The 7134-nt window shown below is 39.2% G+C and overlaps 1 protein-coding gene across 1 annotated transcript in view; it reads left to right on the top strand.

Annotated features, from left to right (window-relative positions):
- Nucleotides 1-482: 482 nt before the first annotated feature.
- CPO (carboxypeptidase O) overlaps nt 483-7134 on the top strand; it is a 171935-nt gene continuing 165283 nt past the window's right edge. The window contains exon 1 of the mRNA XM_082262023.1: nt 483-670. The gene's annotated coding sequence lies outside the window, so the exon portion shown is untranslated. The remainder of the gene's footprint in view (nt 671-7134) is intronic.

The raw sequence follows: 7134 nt of genomic DNA, 5'->3' as shown, positions 1-7134 counted from the left end.
ATTCTGTGCCTTTTATTGTGCCTAAAAGGAGCAACAATCTGGGTTCTTTTTACACTGTTTCTATGTAACATTTTATCTTTCATTTACGGCTAAGCATTAGTTATGTCTGCTTTTATTTTAACGCAGGTATCGGGATCACTTATACTCCTAGCATTAGCACAGCACCCTAAAAATATTGTCTAGAATTACCCCTGAACAAACCATAGCAAACTATAGGGAAATGTGCATGGATTGCAGAGATGTATTTAATATTTTTTTTATTTAAAATTTTGCCTCGACATTCACTTTAAAACGTGTTTTTTTGTTGTTATGCCCTTTTTTTTCCTCGCAAAATACACTAGCTGCATAAAGGTTTAAATGTCTGTATTAAGCAATCTATATATTAGTAGTATCTAGCAAAGCATCTTGATAATGAGAAAGCCACAAAAGGCCACTTATGTAACCCAACATTCCCATTTTTCCACTGTGTTTTGTGATTACAGCTTCTCAAATAATATACAGATAATAACAGTACAGAGGATCACTGAACAGCAAGCTGTGCTATTTTTCCAGATCTATGCTCTAAAGTGAATGGTATGAAACAGTGCAAAACTGTATATATCCAGCATCCCTGCATGACAACTCGATGCGTTTCCAGTAATCTTTGCTGCGCAAGCTGCTAGCATCCTGGGTAAGTCATTGTCACGTGCAGACTTTATAATGACATTTGGGTACATTATCAGTGATGATCAGGGACAAGCATATACGGTATGTCTGTTGATATGCTGCAGGCCAGACATATGCAGCAGCTATTACATGTAAATTAGGTGCAGTGTGGAGCTGCTGGCGATCTTGGTTACTGTGCTGAATTCTTATATAAAAAAGCTTTTTTTTTCCTTTTCCATTTTTTCATGGCTGGTGACTGAAAAGATAGATAGATAGATAGATAGATAGATAGATAGATAGATAGATAGATAGATAGATAGATAGATAGATAGATCATCAGAGCAGCCAACATATGCAAATATGTATTTTGGGCATTTTGCACCACCGATGCTGCATTTAGGAATACTGGTTATTAATTAAATAAATATGCATCTATGACTGTAAATGTAGATCCGTATGCCTGGATTTATTCCATATGATGCTCATCAATCAATTACAGTAAATGTGTTTTAATATAGTTATTCCTTTTGTTATATGATGCAATTTTTATTAATTGCAAAAAAAATGGTATTATAACGGAATATACGGTATATGGTATTAAGTATGTTCAATGTATATAGTATTAAACACACACATAGATTATACAGAGCCACACAACTATTTCACTGTAACAAAGGAGGCAAGCACAATATTTCAAGGTCTCTGTTCTCCTGAGCTCAGCTTGCGTTAGTTGTAAAGGTGAAGAACAGTCACCTAGTGCCATCTAATGGCTATAAAACATTCCAGTCTCTGTGGATGGGAAATATTTATTGTGATTTTTACAGGGCTTCATTTATGATGCATTAGCTAATGCAGCTGTCAGCCTGTAACTAGGGATGCTGGAAATATTGTGTAAAATGTCTGGAGTCCAATTTCCACTGAACAGTGTTCAGTTGCTAGCTGGAGGAAACTGTAAAGAATAAAGTAGGACAGCAAAGATGATCCTGATTGCAACAAACCATATTCTCTTTAGATTTACAAACAGCTGTTTGGTAAAGATTAAATTGTACCTTTGAGACCCCATGCAGGGCCAGATTTCCCACTAGGCACTGTAGGCATGTGCCTATAGGCACCCTTCCTAGAAGGGGGCACGTCTGTATGAGGGTTTTATTTTAAATTTAGTTTTATTTTAATTTTATTTTTTTTAACCCGTTCACTTTCAGGTCCCTGCAGACCTGACAGTGGGGGGTTTCCCTACTGCACATATACGAAGCACATTGCGCTTTCTAATTGGCCCAGTAGCGGGGGGAAGGAGGTGGGGGGCCGAACTTTCGAGGGACAGTGCCACCATAAACAGGTATCCGTTCCCCCTTCCCCTCTGAAAGGTGCTAAATGTGGCACTGGAGAAAGGGGGGGGGGCAGATCAGCGGAAGTTCCATTCTTGGGTGAAATCCAGCTTTAAGCATTTTTACTCTAATGCATTAGGCTCCATTCACACCTGAGCAATCTTCAGCAACAGCTGCAGCCACTACAATTTTTTTTTTAGCTTTTGTTTTTTTTGTTGAGCGTTTTTTTTGGAGATGCACCATTCACTTGAATGGGCCTACCTCTGCTCCAAAAATGCTCCAAAAGAAGATCATGTACCAAATCCTGGCATAGAGCCAGGAACGTTTGTAGTAGCGATTTTTACTGCATTCTTTGCTCAACAATCGGCCCGCGTTTGGGGTGCCATCAAGAAAAAATGTCAATTCTGTATTTTGCCATGATTCTGGAATCTGCCCCGGAACTCAATAGCCTAGTTGTGAATTAGAGCTGCATGATTATGGGTTAAAAACTGCAATCTCATTTCAACCCCACTCACGATATTAATCTAGCATTTCCACGATTCATATAACAGTGCAGAGCTGTTCTCTGCTCAGAGCTGTCAAAGACAAAGAAAACAGCTGGCAAAGTTTATCCCAATATTGTAGTACCAAAAGGAGGCTGGCATACAAGGGGCAGGAGTGTAACTCAATCCCAAACTGTACAAACACAAAAAAATACCTCTGCCCAAGGGACTTTATTGAGCTACACTCCTGGACAAAACTAAAAGAAAAAGATATAAAATGTACAAAAAGATTTATTTGTCCAGACCAACAATATAACAAACATTTAAAAACATAGTAATAAACAATTGGCAACTATCCCGGTACATTGATAAGCACCATAGGAGCAATTAGAACTAAAGGCCTTCCATGAAGATTTTTAATCTGCGCTGATTTATTTTCTTCTCGCGTTTCGCAAGGTCAAAGCTCGCTTCCTCAGGAGAAGCTCAAGAAAGAATCTGGAAATGACAAACAAATTAGGAAGTGTATCCCACAAAGTGAGTAGCAGTGATGAACCAAAGTATATATAAAGAATACTTTTGGTGTATGTGACTATTCATGATGGACTGCGTAATGGTGAAGATGGTTTTACAAGTATTCTAAATGTAAGTTCAGACTCAAGAGCCCTTTCCCTTGAACAAATACCACCAAAGAAAGCTCTATTTGTGGGAAAAAAAGGACTTCAATTTTGTTTGGGTACAGCGTCGCACGACCGCGCAATTGTTTGTTAAAATAATGCAGTGCCCAATCGCAAAATAGGGCCTGGTCAGAAAGGGGGCAAATCCTTCTGGAGCTGAAGTGGTTAAGGTAAAAAATACTCAACTGCCTGTGTCCCCCACACCCCTGTTCCTAAAAACTTGTCTGACTCCTCCACCGATCCAGAGCTTTCCCATCTGCAGCACATCGGGTCCCTTGTTTCACAGGAAACTCTGAGAGCAGCAAGAGCCATAGGCGGAGAGAGGGGCGTGACCAAATTGCGCTGTGTGTATCTATAGTCACACACTACCTAGCTCAGGCGCGTACCTGCATGGGTGCTTCCCCAGCAGCTGGCTTGCTGAGGGGGCACTTGGAAGAAGAAGGAGTGGAGAATGCCAGTGGGGGACTCCAAAAGAGGAGGTAAGGGACCGCTCTGTGCAGAGCAAGTAAGTATAACATCTTTTTTATTTTATTGTAAAAAAAGCCCCACTACTTTTACCACAAGGGATATAGCTCTGAAAACAGAGTATATCCTTTGAAATGCATCAGAGTGCTTGCTTTGTGCAGTGCAGTATTATATAGTCCTCTTCATCAGTTATAAAAGTCCTGGAGGCGTCTGTCCTAAGACTCATCTTTATGTTTGTAATTGATCGTTTTTTAAGTATTTATAGGCACCATTCACAAAGTGGTATCTACGGCTTTAGGATTAACTATAAAATAGCTCATACCATTTTTCAAAAATGATTTTGCAATTCACTAAGAAAAACTTGTAAAATAAGGCATGCGTTATTTCATTGAAATTTGCTGTATTTATCCAGTATTTTATCTCATGACATCACTGGGATAGATACAGCCGAGAGGGATCACAACACTTGTCAGTTTTTACTGCTGTCTATCTCCCTGTCAGAGAGATTCACTATCTCTAATCCCATTATTTCTCCTTATTATAGAAAGTGAAAGGGAAAGAAAACTCCACATTTTGGGTTGACATCAGAGCACTAATGGAGGGGAAATCTCTCCAATGAGACACAGATGGGGGTTCTAGCCCTCCCTTACTCTATCCAAAATGAAAAAAAAAGCTTTTGCCTTTAGTTACACTTTAAAGTAATTTTTGCTGTGATATTTTTCTAATTCATGGCTATAGCTATGGATATTGTCTTGCTACAGAATAACCATTGGGAAAGCTTTAGGGCTCTTTCACACGGAGCGGACCGTATTGCGATCTGCTCCGACACTTTTTTTTTTTTCACGGACACGGATGACACTTGTGTCATCCGCCCCGTATGTCCGCATATCATCCCATCCGTTTGTGGATGATATACGGACATAATGTATGTCCGTATATCATCCACAAACGGATGGGATGATATGCGGACATACGGGACGGATGACACAAGATCGCCGCTGCTCTGCCCCGATCGTCGGGGAATCCAGTTTGGAGATCCGCCCGCCTGTGTAAACAGAGCGGGCGGATCTCCTAGGTGACAGGGAGTGACAGATCGGAGTGTTCAGCATAGCAATAACTTTTGCGCAAACCAATCAAAATACTCTTATTGCGATTTTTTTTACCAAACATAGGTAGCAGAAAACAAATTGGCCAAAATTTTTTAAAAAAATTGTTTTTTACATCTTTTTTGGGGGGAATTTCATATAAAAAAATTTTAAAAATATTGTTATTTTTTCAAAATAAACGCTCTTTTTTTGTTTATAGCGCAAAAAGTAAAAATCGCACAGGTGATCAAACACCACCAAAAGAAAGCTCTGTTTGTGGGAAAAAAAGGACATAAATTTTCGTTTGGGTACGGCATCGCATGACCGCGCAGTTGTCAGTTAAAGTTGCACAGCGCCGAATCGCAAAAAGTAAAGTGGTTAAATATACAAAAATGCCTCTGAAAATCTGGTGAAATGACACAAGAAAATAAATATACCGGTATTTCATTAAATGTAACAATTCTGCATTTTTATCCATGTTTTGATTTCTATGCATTACTGTTGAGAGACTTCTGATCCAAAAAGGTCGAGACTGCTCCAAATTGGCTATTATACTGTGCCTTGAAAAAGTATTTATACCCCTTGACATTTTCCACATTTTGTCATGTTACAATCGAAAACGTAAATGTATTTTATTTGGATTCTATGTGATAGACCAACACAAAGTGGCACATAATTGTGCAGTGGAAGGAAAACGATAAATGGTTTTCAACATTTTTTACAAATAAATATGTGAAAAGTGTGGCGTGCATTTGTATTTCCTTTACGCATTTGTGTACCCTTTACTCTGATACCCCTAACTAAAATCTAGTGGAACCAATTTCCTTCAGAAGTCACTTAATTAGTGAGTCAACCTGTGTGTAATTTAATCTCAGTATAAATACAGCTGTTCTGTGAAGCCCTCAGAGGTTTGATAGAGAACCTTAGTGAACAAACAGCATAATAAAGGAGAAGTTAAAAGCAGGGTTATGTATAAAATAATATTGCAAGTGTTAAACATCTCACAGAGCACTGTTCAATCCATCTTCTGAAAATGGAAAGAATATGGCACAACTGCAAACCTACCAAGACATGGCCGTCCACCTAAACTGACAGGTAGGGCAAGGAGAGCATTAATCAGAGAAGCAGCCAAGAGGTCCATGGTAACTCTGGAGGAGCTGCAGAGATTCACTGCTCAGGTGGGAGAATCTGTCCACAGGACAACTATTAGTTGTGCAGTCCACAAATCTGGCTTTTATGGAAGAGTGACAAGAAAAAAGCCATTGTTGAAAGAAAGTCCCCTTTGTCGTTTGCGAGAAGCCATGTGGGGGACGCAGCACACATATGCAAGAAGGTGCTCTGGTCAGATGAGACCAAAATTGAACTTTTTGGCCTAAAAGCAAAACGATATGTGTGGCGAAAAACTAACACTGCACATCACCCCAAACACACCATGGGGATGCTTTTTTTCAGCAGGAACAGCCAAGCTGCTCAGAGTTGATGGGAAGATGGATGGAGCCAAATACAGGGCAATCTTAGAAGAAAACCTGTAAGAGTCTGCAAAAGACTTGAGACTGGTGCGGAGGTTTACCTTCCAGCAGGACAATGACCCTAAACATACAGCCAGAGCTACAATGGAATGGTTTATATCAAATTATATTCATGTGATAGAATGGCCCAGTCGAAGTCCAGACCTAAATCCAATTGAGAATCTGTGGCAAGACTTGAACATTTCTGATCACAGATGCTCTCTATCCAATCAGAGCCTGAGTTATTTTGCAAAGAAGAATGGGCAAAAATGTCACTCTCTAGAGGTGCAAAGCTGCTAGAGACATACCCAAAAATACTGTAATTGCAGCAAAAGGAGGTTCTACAAAGTTTTGAAAACCTTTTATCATTTTCCCTCCACTTCAAAATTATGTGCCACTTTGTGTTGGTCTATCACATAAAATCCCAAAAAAAAAATTTACATTTTTGGTTGTAGCACGACAAAATTTGGAAAATGTCAGGGGGTATGAACACTTTTTCAAGGCACTGGATTTTTACATTCCTTTAATATCGTATGTCTGGATTACGACTTATTTAATGCATGCATTTATTTATTTTTTTATTTCCTTTGGTGAATTGACTTTAACACTGTTTTATGAGGTATGTAACCAAGCAGTTTTGCTTTTTGAGGTATATGTCACATAAAGAGATGGTGAAATTGCATTTTCAATTTTGCATGCGATATTTGGTCACGTGACCTAAATACTGCATGTGATATGCTTTAGTGAATTCCTTTCATATCAATAAATGTAATGCTACCCGTCCCGGATGTGTTTAGAGTCGGGAGCAAAAGCCCACTTTGAATGTTCACATTCAGGGCTGGATTTACCACTAGGTGCAGTAGACTGTGTCTTTAGGTAGCACAGGTAAATGGGCAGATTTTGCTTTTTTTTATATACTTAGAAAAGTTCAGTCTACTGGAGGAGAAAAG

The sequence above is a fragment of the Pelophylax lessonae genome, assembly GCF_965119305.1.
Source record: "Pelophylax lessonae genome assembly, chromosome: 6".
In the NCBI taxonomy this organism is placed as follows: domain Eukaryota; kingdom Metazoa; phylum Chordata; class Amphibia; order Anura; family Ranidae; genus Pelophylax; species Pelophylax lessonae.
This window is presented reverse-complemented; position numbering and strand designations above follow the sequence as displayed.